This window comes from Typopeltis vanoorti, chromosome 2, assembly GCF_054136105.1.
Source record: "Typopeltis vanoorti isolate ZY-2024b chromosome 2, IOZ_Tvanoo_1.0, whole genome shotgun sequence".
NCBI classification, from domain to species: domain Eukaryota; kingdom Metazoa; phylum Arthropoda; class Arachnida; order Uropygi; family Thelyphonidae; genus Typopeltis; species Typopeltis vanoorti.
Genome location: NC_143550.1, coordinates 32,392,407 through 32,404,598, shown reverse-complemented (window position 1 = coordinate 32,404,598; position 12,192 = coordinate 32,392,407). Strand labels below are relative to the sequence as shown.

The following is a 12,192-nucleotide window of genomic DNA, read 5'->3' as shown; positions in this document are numbered from 1 at the left end:
AAGTTCCCAAGAAGATGGCAACGTGACGTTTGCCGAAATATCGGAAAGTATATATTAAAGTTTATTTAATTTATATTTATAGTATACACTGTCAATTCCTTAATTATTAGTTATCATTATTACATTCCATGGCACTGATCCAAGCAATCTCTCTAATCTTGTCATACTTACCAACCCTGTAAATCCACCTATACACAGTCTTAACTGAAAATTATATATATTTATCCACCTCCCAGCTCAATACCATATGATCAATCTCACCAATTGGTTGCAACGTGGTCATATTTTATTATTATTATTATTATTATCCAGGCCTCCATGGAGTCAAAAGACTCATCATGGGAGGTCATTTTTAGCAAACACAAAGTTTATCATACCACTCCTTGAATCCATTGACCGTTCCCTCTCCAACCGCTTTCTCAGGCAATATATATTTGTTGTAGCAAATTCTCAAATGCAGTTACTAGATCGAGCACTCTCAAACCCTTAGTATTTTAATTCCATTATATACCGTCTCAGGTTGTTATCCCATAGTAACTGCATAAAGATTGAATAATTTTATCTTTAAAAGAAGTGATAGATGAGCACCAAAGCGAGATTTGTGGCTACTTATTGGAGATTGGAATGCAAAAGTAGGAGAGACTCAAGAACAAGGAATAACAGGTCATTTTGGTTTAGGTATTTGTAACGCTGCACAGAAGAGACTAGTTGAGTTTTTATTATATTATTATTATTATTGTTATTCAGGCCTCCATGGAGTCAAAAGACTCATCGTAGGAGGTCCTTCCTAAGAAACATAACGTCTATCATACCACTCCTTGAGCTCATTGACCGTTATCGCAATCACCACTCCATAACGCAATGTATTCCATGGTTCAATCACTCTCCATGCAAAGAAACCATTCCACACCCTCTTGCTCACAGTTTCTTTCGTAACTTCCAGGGATGGCCTCTTGTCATCACTCCTTCCCACTGTTAAACCAAGCGAAAGAATTCCCCAGTGTGAACGCTGTAACCACCTCTCAACAGTTTAAAAGTTTCAATCATATCACCTCTCCTGCTTCAATCCACCAAACTCTGCAGTCCACATTCCCTCAGCCAATCCTCATAACTATCATTGTACAGTCCAGAAACCATCTTTGTTATTTGCCTTTGTACCCTTTCCACAGTTAATTTATTCCCTTCAAATCCTGGGGACCAAATCTGAGAACATCAGTCCAAGTGTGGTCTGATCAGGGTCTTATACAACGGAATGATAACTGTTTTATCTCTGCAGGTCAGTGTCCTCATTTTGTAGCAATCCTCTGTGTTACCTCCACCACCTTTGCAATATGTCCCCTAAATTTCAGGTTTCTATCAATCATCAACCCCAGATCTCTTATTCCCCCCCCCCTACTTCCTCCAGTATAACTCCTCCCATAGAGTATGCAGTGTCCCATCGATGTTTCCCAAACCTCAAGACCTTATATTTTACTGCATTAAACCGACATCTCCATTTATTTGCCTATCTATCTGGCTTATTCAAATCCTCTTGCAGGGCTTCCACATCTGCACTATTACTAATAATCCTTCCCAGCTTCGCATCATCTGCCAACAACTGAATATCCCCTTGCAATCCACTGACAATGTCATTGATATAAAGGTTAAACAATATAGGTCCCAATACTGAGCCCTGTGGGACCCCACTTGTAACCCTCTGCTTCCTTGAAACTGCCCCACCATACACAACTCTCTGATACCTATCGGACAGCCAATCCTGAATCTAGTTGACCAATCTGACATCCAGACCCATGTGCTGCAACTTAAATATCAGCTTATCATGTGGCACCCTGACATATGCCTTTGCTAAGTCTAAGAAAATGGCAGTATATGCCTTTCCCTCATCTAATGCTCTTCTAACTTTATCATAAAAGGCTAGCATATTGCTAAAACAAGAGCCCCCCCCTATTCACAAATCCATGTTGACTCTCACAGATAACATCACCCTCATCTGCCCAATGCTGCATACAGTCCTTCACTACTTTCTCCAAGGTCTTACTAACTACTGATGACACACACAAACTTGTCTATAATTAGACACTTCCAGTCTGCTACCGCCCTTATGCAGTGGCGCTATCTTACCTTCCTTCCATTCCATGGGCATCTTTCCAGCAGCTGGACTTTAATTGAAAAGCCAGGTCAAAGGCACTGTCAGTTCCCTAGTACATTCTCTCAAAACTCATGGTGAAATACCATCCAGTCCCACAGCTTTATTGACTTCCAGAGTACTCAGTATTTGAAACACACTCTCCTCCTGTACCTCTAAACTTTGAAACTACCCTATCCCTCTAGCATTAAAACCTCCTCCAGGATGAAATACTCCAATAAAGTGTTCATTGAACAATTCTACTATGTCCTCTGCATCAGTCGCTCTATTCCCATTTTTATCCCACAATATCATTCTTCCACAGTCATTTCTCCTATTACTGGCCACATATCTAAAAAATTCTTTAGGATTTTCTTTGGATCTTAGGGATAATCTCCTCTCATATTCCAGTTTCTTCTTCCTTACCATACTAGTTACTCTTCTGGCCTGTGTCTTATACTCTTCATGCATTTTCTCTTCTCCTGTCTCCTTATATCTCTTCCGCAGCCTCTTTTTCGCATACAATTCCTGTTTAATATTATTTGTCATCCATTTTACTTGAAATTGTGTCCTCTTGTTCACTCGTGGTATACAACTTACCATTGCTGCCAACAAATATTCTTTCATAATTTCCCATGCACTAATAGTATCCCAGCCTTCCAATTCCTTCCTCCATGAAACTTCCCCAAGTTAACGTGTTAGACTATTATAATCACCGGCCTTATAATTCCACATACGTTCCCGTCTCTTTGATGTATGTCTATTCATTTTCCAAGTAAATACGATATGGTCACTCTCTCCAGTTGGTGGGAGAGATGTCATCTCAGTTATTATCAACTCTTCTGATGTTATAACCAAATCCAAAACTCTTGAACCTCCTGTTCCCTCTATTACATGTTGCCTAAGTCATTTGTCCCTCAAGAATTCTAGAAATTCCATTCCTTTATTGCTACATGCATCTTCCTCTCCCCAATTTATACTACTGTAGTCAAAATCTCCCCTAACAATCATTCTTCTTGCACTTGCCAAAACTCAACTGTCTAAACATTTCCTGGTCGCCACCCTCTCTGCTCCTGGATCTGTAGCAACACCCCCACTAAATATCCTGTCTTGCCCACTTCTACCTCACACTATGTGCTTTCAAAATTATTAGTGTCACTGCCTTCTGAAGTCTTCACTCTTAGAGGACATAGGTCATCATTTATCATAAGCAGTACTCCAACACCACGCTTTCCCTTCGTATCCTGCTGAAAAATGCTATACCCAGTGACTTCTATTCCTGTTCTTATATCATCTTCTGTCAACCACATGTCAGTGATCCCAATAATTTTTGGCCAGGCTGATGCTATCTGTGCCACCAATTCCTCTCCCTTATTCTGGATACTCCTGGCATTTGTATATAGCATATAAATGCCGTTGTTTCTATACCTAGCATTATCCCCTCTAGACTCCACTGGGCTCAGTGTTACCTGATGTCATCCCCTTCTCCCAATTACCCATTCCCACAAGAGGCCATTCCTGCTACCATCCTTCCTGGGACATACTGACTTTTTCAGAACAGCAATCTCTCCAGATGCCTACGTCCTTCCTCATTTAAATGTAAGTGGTCTCTTGCATACAATTGCTCTCTGTCCTCAAATGCACTCCAATCATCCACATATTCCAGTCCTCTCTCCTCTCTTGTCACACATTCTAGCTATTATGTCATTCAATATTACTGCTCTTCTGCTCAGTTTGTCATTATCATACCTAGGCAACACACACCCACTATCTTTCCTCTTTGTGTCTTCTTTCATACCACCTCAAGCAAGAATCTCATATCTTTCGCTGTCCTATTTACACCACCACTCAAGTCATCACAATCATCTCATCCACCCTTTCACCTCTCTTAACTGCCGAAGCCACCCTTTCTATCATTCCTCCTGGCAAACACTCCTCACGCATCCTATCTTGAACACCACGGATCATTGAGTCCCCATACATTATACCTCTTACCATCTCCTCTCTCCTATTGTTTCCATTTTCTCCTCTTCTTTCATTCCCATACCTCTCTCTCTCATTCCCTATCTCCTACTATTTCCATTTTCTCCTCTTCTAGTACTGCCATACCTCTCTCTCATTCCGTCTCTCTTACTGTTTCCATTCTCTCCTCTTCTAGCACTCCCATGCTTCTCTCTCATTCCGTCTCTCCTACTATTTCCATTCTCTCCTCGTCTAGCATTCCCATACCTCTCTCTCATTCCGTCTCTCCTACTGTTTCAATTCTCTCCTCTTCTAGCACTTCCATACCTCTCTCTCCTGTTTCCATTCTCTCCATTTCTATATCCAGTTTCATTCTCTACTCTTTTATCATTCACAAATTTCTCTCCTCTCCTATCATTCCCAAAACTCTCTTTTTCCCGTACTCCGATTTGCCTTGCATTTTGTGCAGAGTATTCTTTGTTTCTTGCTAAAAACTGCTTTAAACAGCACAAATGAAGATTGTACACATGGGTATCACCAGGGCTGGCCATCTTGGATGTGCAGTGGGTGCAATGCACCCGGGCCCCCACGATCGCGTGGGCACAGTCGGTACACATTTGCAGAAATGTATTTTTTATTTATTTTATTTCTTCTTCTAATTTTGCTTATAACTAAAGGGATTTCATCGACAGGATTTTAGGGCCCCTGGTAATAATAATATCTCCGTGTTTCTCTATTATATTAGTGTTTTGTGTTCAGTAAACATTATGTTAACGTTTTATATTTCGAATGTGTTTTTTTTATTTTCTTGTGCCAAAATCATTTGCAAGTAAGAGGTTTTACAATACGTTTATTTTGAATCCTTTAATTGTTACCTTTGAAAAATATTTTAGTGCCCCAGGTTTCTTGCATCCGGGCCCCTTTATATAGAAGGTCGGTCCTGGGTATCACCTGATGGACAACACAGAAATTAAATTGACTATATACTTGGACAAAGAAGATGGAGAAGTGCAATTCAGTCTGTCAAGACTTCTCCAGGTGCAGACTGTGGAACAGACCATGAGTTATTAGTGGCTACAATATATGTGAAACTACGGAAACTGAAAACAACACAAATGACTATCAGATATGATCTTGGAAACATACCAGCTGAATACAATATTAGCATACAGAACAGATTCAACACACTCAATTTGTGTGAAAGTGAACCAGATGAACTATGGGAAGAGATTAAGGATGTAATTAAAACAGAAGCAAAGAAGAATATTCCAAAAGTTTGTAAGAAGAAGAAGTCCAAATGGCTATCAGAAGATGCCATCAAAACTGCTCAGGAAAGGAGGAAAATGAAGGCCACAGGAAATTTGCAGGAAGTACGCCATTCGAATGCAGAGGTTCAACGACAAGCCAGAAGAGACATGGAAAAATACTTTACTCAGGAATGCCAACAAATAGAAGACCAAAAAAAGAAAGGAAAAACAAGAGATCTTTTCAAAAAGATCAGAGAACTAACAGGGAAGTTTAGTGCCAAGGTGACAATACTGAAAAGTAAACACAAAGGATATCTTACAGAAGCTGCAGATATCAAAGAAAGATGGAATGAGTATACAAAATCCCTTTACAGAAAGGACTCCTAAATTACTGAGAAATTTGAAGAGCAGGATTATACACAGTAGCCAGTTCCACTGAAAGTGAAGTGAGGTAGGCACTGTAACAGCTATCCAGTAAGAAAGCGCCAGGAGGAGATGGAATACCCATTGAGCTGCTGAAAGCCCTGGGAGAAGAGGCAGTTAAAATTTTAACAGTTGTCTGTCAGCGAATTTGGATCACAACTACATGGCCTAGGGAATGGAAAAAATCAGTTTATGTACCTTTATTGAAGAAAGGCGATGCAAGAGAGTGCAAAAATTACAGAACTATAGCATTGATTTCTGATGCAAGTAAAGTCTTACTTAAGATCATTCAAAAAAGACTGGAACCATTCATGAAAGGAGAAATGCCAGATGAACATGCAGGATTTCGAAAAGGCAGTGAAACAAGAGATCACATCGCCAATGTGAGATGAATAATATAAAGAGCACCGGAATATCACAAGAATGTTTACCGTTGTTTCCTTGACTATAGCAAGGCTTTTTGACTCTGTTGATCACGTAAAACTGTACAATGTGTTAAGAACAATGGGAGTACCAGAGCATTTCATTATCCTTCTAAGGAATCTTTATTATGAACAAGAAAGCTACTGTCCAAACAGATCTTGGAGAAACTGAGTATTTTTACAATAGGTAAAGGGGTGTAATAAGGATGTATTTTATCTCCATGCCTGTTTAACTTGTACAGTGAATCCATTTTAAGAATGGCAGGGTTGCAGGAGTCTTCAGTTGGAAATAAAATTGGAGAAGAAATATTAATAATTAGAGGTATGTAGATGATACCACCTTGCTAGCAGAATATGCAAAGAAGATTTGAAGGAACTTATTATGAAAGTTAAAGAAGAAAAGTGCTAAATATGGTCTTAAACTTAACCCTCAAAAAGACAAAAGTTATGCCAACATGTGAACTTAATGATTTTGAAGTAGATTGGGAGAAAATGGAAGCAGTTAACAATTTTGGTGTTTCTAGGTTCCCGAATTGATAAAGTTACTTATTGTACCGAAGAAGTTTAGAAGAAGATTATTACTTGGAAAAAAATCAATGACAAATTTAATCAAGATCTTTAAAGATAAAGATATTAGCCTCACAACAAAAATCAGAATCGTGAAAGCAATGGTATTCCCCTGTGGTGCTGTATGGATGTGAAAGGTTGGACCCTCAGGAAGAGTGAAAGAAGGAAGATAGATGCATTTGAATTATGGGTGTGGAGATGCTTACTAAGAATACCATGAACTGCAAAGCAAACCAATAAATCAGTGATAGACAGAATAAAGTCAGATTGTTCCCTTGAAGCTATGATCATCAAGCAAAAATTGTCATACTTCAGACATATTATGCGAGCAAATGACAATCTGGAGAAGATGATGATGCTTTCTAAATTGATGGAAGTAGGAGAAGAGGAAGACCAAGAATTAGATGGGTGGATGGAGTTAAAGAAGCAACTGGAGTGCACTTGGAGGTTCTGAAAGACCTGGTCAGGGGACAGATCGGAATGGAGAGTGTATGTTCGTGGAGTCGCCAGGAGTCAGGGAAACGACTCTCCTTCCAAATATATGTTCCCATAGTTGAAATCCCCCATGATTATGTGCTATTTTCATTGTCCTGCAGTTGGACTTCATCTCGCTTTGGGTTGCAGTTCTTTGGGTATCATTTATAACACTTCCTCCCCTATTCTTTTCTCTCTATCCTCCTTGAACACACACCCTTCACATTCTATCCCACTAACTATATCATCTTTTGTTAGCCATGTTTCACTAATGCCAATAATCCTTGGCCAGGATGAACTAGCCAATGCCAAAAATTTCTCTGCTTGTTCCAAATCTTCTGGCATTAGTGTACATAAAGTGTAAAAGCCCATTAGGCCCATCTCTATCCTGATACTTTATACTAACTATCCCATTCTGGTTTGTAACCAGTGGTACTAACTTAGACGTATTATAGACATAATATGTCTATAATATATCGAAGTTAGTACTTAGACATATTACTAGACATATTACTAGACATATTGAGTTAGTACTCAACCGCCTCACTGATGCCTGCATATCCACTCAGCAGCTTCCCCCCCCCCCCTCCCAGTCTCCAAACACGCAATCCATTCATATTCAAATCATCCTTCTTGCATAAATAAGAGTGTTTGCTAGGAGGAACGATAGAAGGTGTGGCTTTGGTAGTTAAGAGAGGCAAAAGGATGGATGAGATGATTGTGATGGTGGGAACAAATGACTTGAGTAGTGGTATAAATAGGGCAGCAAGAGACATGAGATTTTTGCTTGAGGTGGTACGAAAGAAGACACAGAGAGGAAAGATAGTGTGTATGTTGCCTAGGTATGATAATGAAGAGCTGAGCAGAAGAGCAGTGATATTGAATGACATAATAGCTAGAATGTGTGACAAGAGAGAGGACTGGAACATGTGGATGCTTGGAGTGCATTTGAGGACAGAAAGGAATTGTATGCGAGAGACTGCTTACATTTGAATGAGGAATGACGTAGCCATCTGGAGAGAGATTGCTGTTCTGAACAAGTCAGTGTGTCCCAGGGAGGATGGTAGCAGAGTTGGCCTCTTGTGGTAATGGGTACTTGGGAGAAGGGTGACGACATCAGGTTACACTGAATCTAGTGGAGTCTAGAGGGGGATAATGCTGGGTATAGAAACAATGGCATTTATATGCTTTATACTAATGCCAGGAGTATCCAGAATAAGGAAGAGGAATTGATGGTGCAGATAGCATCAGCCTGGCCAAAAATTATTGGGATCACTGAGACGTGGTTGACAGAAGAGGATATAATAACTGGAATAGAATTACTGGGTACAGCATTTTTCGGCAGTATAGGAAGGGAAAGCGTGGTGGTGGAGTACTGCTTATGATAAGTGACTACCTTTGTCCTCTAAGAGTGAAGACTTTGGAAGGCAGTGACACTAATGATTTTGATTCTAGTAGCAAGGCTTATACGTTGGTTAGACATAACTAGTAATTAGTTTACGGAATTAACAACGCAAATGAAGTATATTAATTAAAGGTAACTTTAATGAATCACTTCTATATTTCGGCAACGTCACATTGCCATCTTCAGGAACATAAAGATATGGTATGTGCACTCAGGAACTAACACAAAGCAAATGAGGAAGAAAGCAAGAAACTAATATTGTTCCTAAAGTCCTAATGGTGCCCTCTTGCGGGCTAATTTGGTAGTCTTGGCAGTTGGGCTGAAGTTCTCATAATAAAAGTCTCCCAAATTTGGGGCAGTTTCATGCACCCAAATTTATTGAGGTTAGGAACGTTTTTTAGAGCTGCTGAAGATTATTTGAATAATCTTTCTTATTTAAACTTGCTGCGATGAATTATTTTTGTTTTCTTCCAACGAATTTTATGGTGGGTATCTAAGGCATGGTCTTTCCCCACCCTTGGCCAATTTCTTTATGGAGACATTTGAAGAGAAAGCCTTAAACTCCACCTCACAAAAACCCACTATTTGGCTTCGTTATATGGATGATGTGTTTGCTATTTGGCCACATGGCTCAGACGCACTCCACTCCTTCCTAACACACTTAAACAACCGACACCCCAGAGTCCAGTTCACCTTAGAAAAAGAGGAAAACAACACCCTCCCCTTCCTAGACACTTTAATCACCCGCCAGCTTAATGGATCTTTGGTTTTCTCTGTTTACAGAAAACCCACCCATACTGGCCGATACATTCACCAGCAATCCCCCCCCCCCTCACAACAATTTGGGGTGATAAAAACACTATATAACAGGGCAAAATTAATCTGCTCAGATGACAAGGCCCTGACTATTGAACTAAACCACATCCTCAACACTTTCTTAGCCAATGGCTATAACCCCAAAAAAATCCAAAAAATACTAAAACCTGTAAACCACAACCCCCCTCCCCCCCTCCACAATAAAGATTACACCAAGTCTATCACCATCCCCTACATCCAGGGCACCTCTGAAAAAATAACCAATATCCTCAAAAAATATGACCTTACTTCCTGTTACAGACCATACAAAAACTTGGCATCCCTTATCCGCTCTACCAAAGACCAACCACTTCCCCTAGACCTACCTGGTGTATACCAGGTCCCTTGCAGCTGCAAATTGTCCTACTTTGGCCAAACAGGCAGAACAACAAATATCAGGATTCCAGAACACCAAGACTATATCCGGTTTCACCAGTACAGCCGCTCTGGGCTGGCAGACCATGCCTTAGATACCCACCATAAAATTCGTTGGAAGAAAACAAAAATAATTCATCGCAGCAAGTTTAAATACGAAAGATTATTCAAAGAATCTTCAGCAGCTCTAAAAAACGTTCCTAACCTCAACAAATTTGAGTGCATGAAACTGCCCCAAATTTGTGAGACTTTCATTATGAGAACTTCAGCCCAACTGCCAAGACTGCCAAATTAGCCCGCAAGAGGGCACCATTAGGACTTTAGGAACAATATTAGTTTCTTGCTTTCTTCCTCATTTGCTTTGTGTTAGTTCCTGAGTGCACATACCATATCTTTATGTTCCTGAAGATGGCAATGTGACGTTGCCGAAATATAGAAGTGATTCATTAAAGTTACCTTTAATTAATATACTTCATTTGCGTTGTTAATTCTGTAAACTAATTACGAGTAATGATTTTGAAAGCACATAGTGTAAGGTAGAGGTGGGCAAGACAGGATATTTAGTAGGGTGTTGCTACAGACCCAGGAGCACAGAGGGTGGGGACCAGGAAATGTTTAGACAGTTCTGTTTGGCAAGTGCAAGAAGAATGATTGTTATGGGAGATTTTAACTACAGTAGTGTAAATTGGGGAGAGGAAGATGCATGTAGCAATAAGGGAAATGGAATTTCTAGAATTCTTGAGGGACAAATGTCTTAGGGAACATGTAATAGAGGAAACAAGAAGTTCAAGAGTTTTGGATTTGGTTATAGCATCAGAAGAGTTGATAATAACTGAGATGACATCTCTCCCACCAGTTGGAGAGAGTGACCATATGGTTTTGACTTGGAAAATGAATAGACATGCATCATAGAGATGGGAATGTATGTGAAATTATAAGGTCTAAATTATAATAGTCTAAGACGTCAACTTGGGGAAGTTGCATGGAGGGAGGAATTGGAAGGCCGGGATATCACTAGTGCCACCAGTTGGAGAGAGTGACCATATGGTTTTGACTTGGAAAATGAATAGACATTCATCAAAGAGATGGGAATGTAATTCCCATCTCTTTAATGAATGTCTTTAAATTATAAGGCCGGTGATTATAATAGTCAAAGATGTCAACTTGGGGAAGTTTCATGGAGGGAGGAATTGGAAGGCCGGGATATCATTAGTGCGTGGAAAATCATGAAAGATTATTTGTTAGCAGCAATGGTAAGTTGTATACCATGAGTGAACAAGAGGACACAATTTGGAGTAAAGTGGATGACAAACAATATTAAACAGGAATTGCATGCGAAAAAGAGGCTATGGAAGAGATATAAGGAGGCAGGTGAAGAGAAGATGCATGAAGAATATAAGACCCAGGCCAGAAGAGTGACTACTATGTTAAGGAAGACGAAACTGGAATATAAGAGGAGATTGGCCCTAAGATCCAAAGAAAATCCTAGGGAATTTTTTAGATATGTAGCCAGCAGGAGGAGAAATGACTGTGGAAGAATGATATTGTGGGATAAAAATGGGAATAGAGTGACTGATGCAGAGGACATAGTGGAATTGTTCATTGAACACTTTATTGGAGTATTTCATCTAGAAGGGTTCAGTTTTAATACTAGAAGGATAGGGCAGGTTCGAGGTTTAGAGGTACTGGAGGAGGGTGTGTTTCAAATACTGAGTACTCTGGAAGTCAATAAAGCTGTTGGACTGGATGGTATTTCACCATGAGTTTTGAGAGAATGTGCTAGGGAACTGACAGAGCCTTTGACCTGGCTTTTCAGAGAAAGTCTGGCTGCAGAAAAGGTGCTAATGGAATGGAAGGAAGGTAAGATAGTGCCACTGCTTAAGGGTGGTAGCAGACTGGAAGTGTCTAATTATAGGCCAGTTTGTGTGTCATCAGTAGTTAGTAAGATATTGGAGAAAGTAGTGAAGGACCTTATACAGCATTGGGGAGATGACGGTAATGTTATCTGTGAGAGTCCATATGGATTTGTGAAGGGGTGCTCTTGTTTTAGCAATATGCTAGCCTTTTATGATAAAGTTAGAAGAGCATTAGATGAGGGAAAGGCATATACTGCCATTTTCTTAGACTTAGCGAAGACATTTGACAGGGTGCCACACGATAAGCTGATATTTAAGTTGCAGCACATGGGTCTGGATGTCAGATTGGTCAACTAGATTCAGGATTGGCTGTCCGATAGGTATCAGAGTGTTGTGTATGGTGGGGCAGTTTCAAGGAAGCAGAGGGTTGCAAGTGGGGTCCCACAGGGCTCAGTCCTGGGACCTATATTATTTAACTGTT

General features: G+C 40.0%; 1 protein-coding gene across 1 annotated transcript in view; it reads left to right on the top strand.

Annotated features, from left to right (window-relative positions):
* The window catches only part of LOC150108907 (muscle calcium channel subunit alpha-1-like), a 1,617,925-nt gene that overhangs the window by 371,558 nt on the left and 1,234,175 nt on the right, over positions 1-12,192 (top strand). The gene's annotated exons all lie outside the window — the stretch shown is intronic.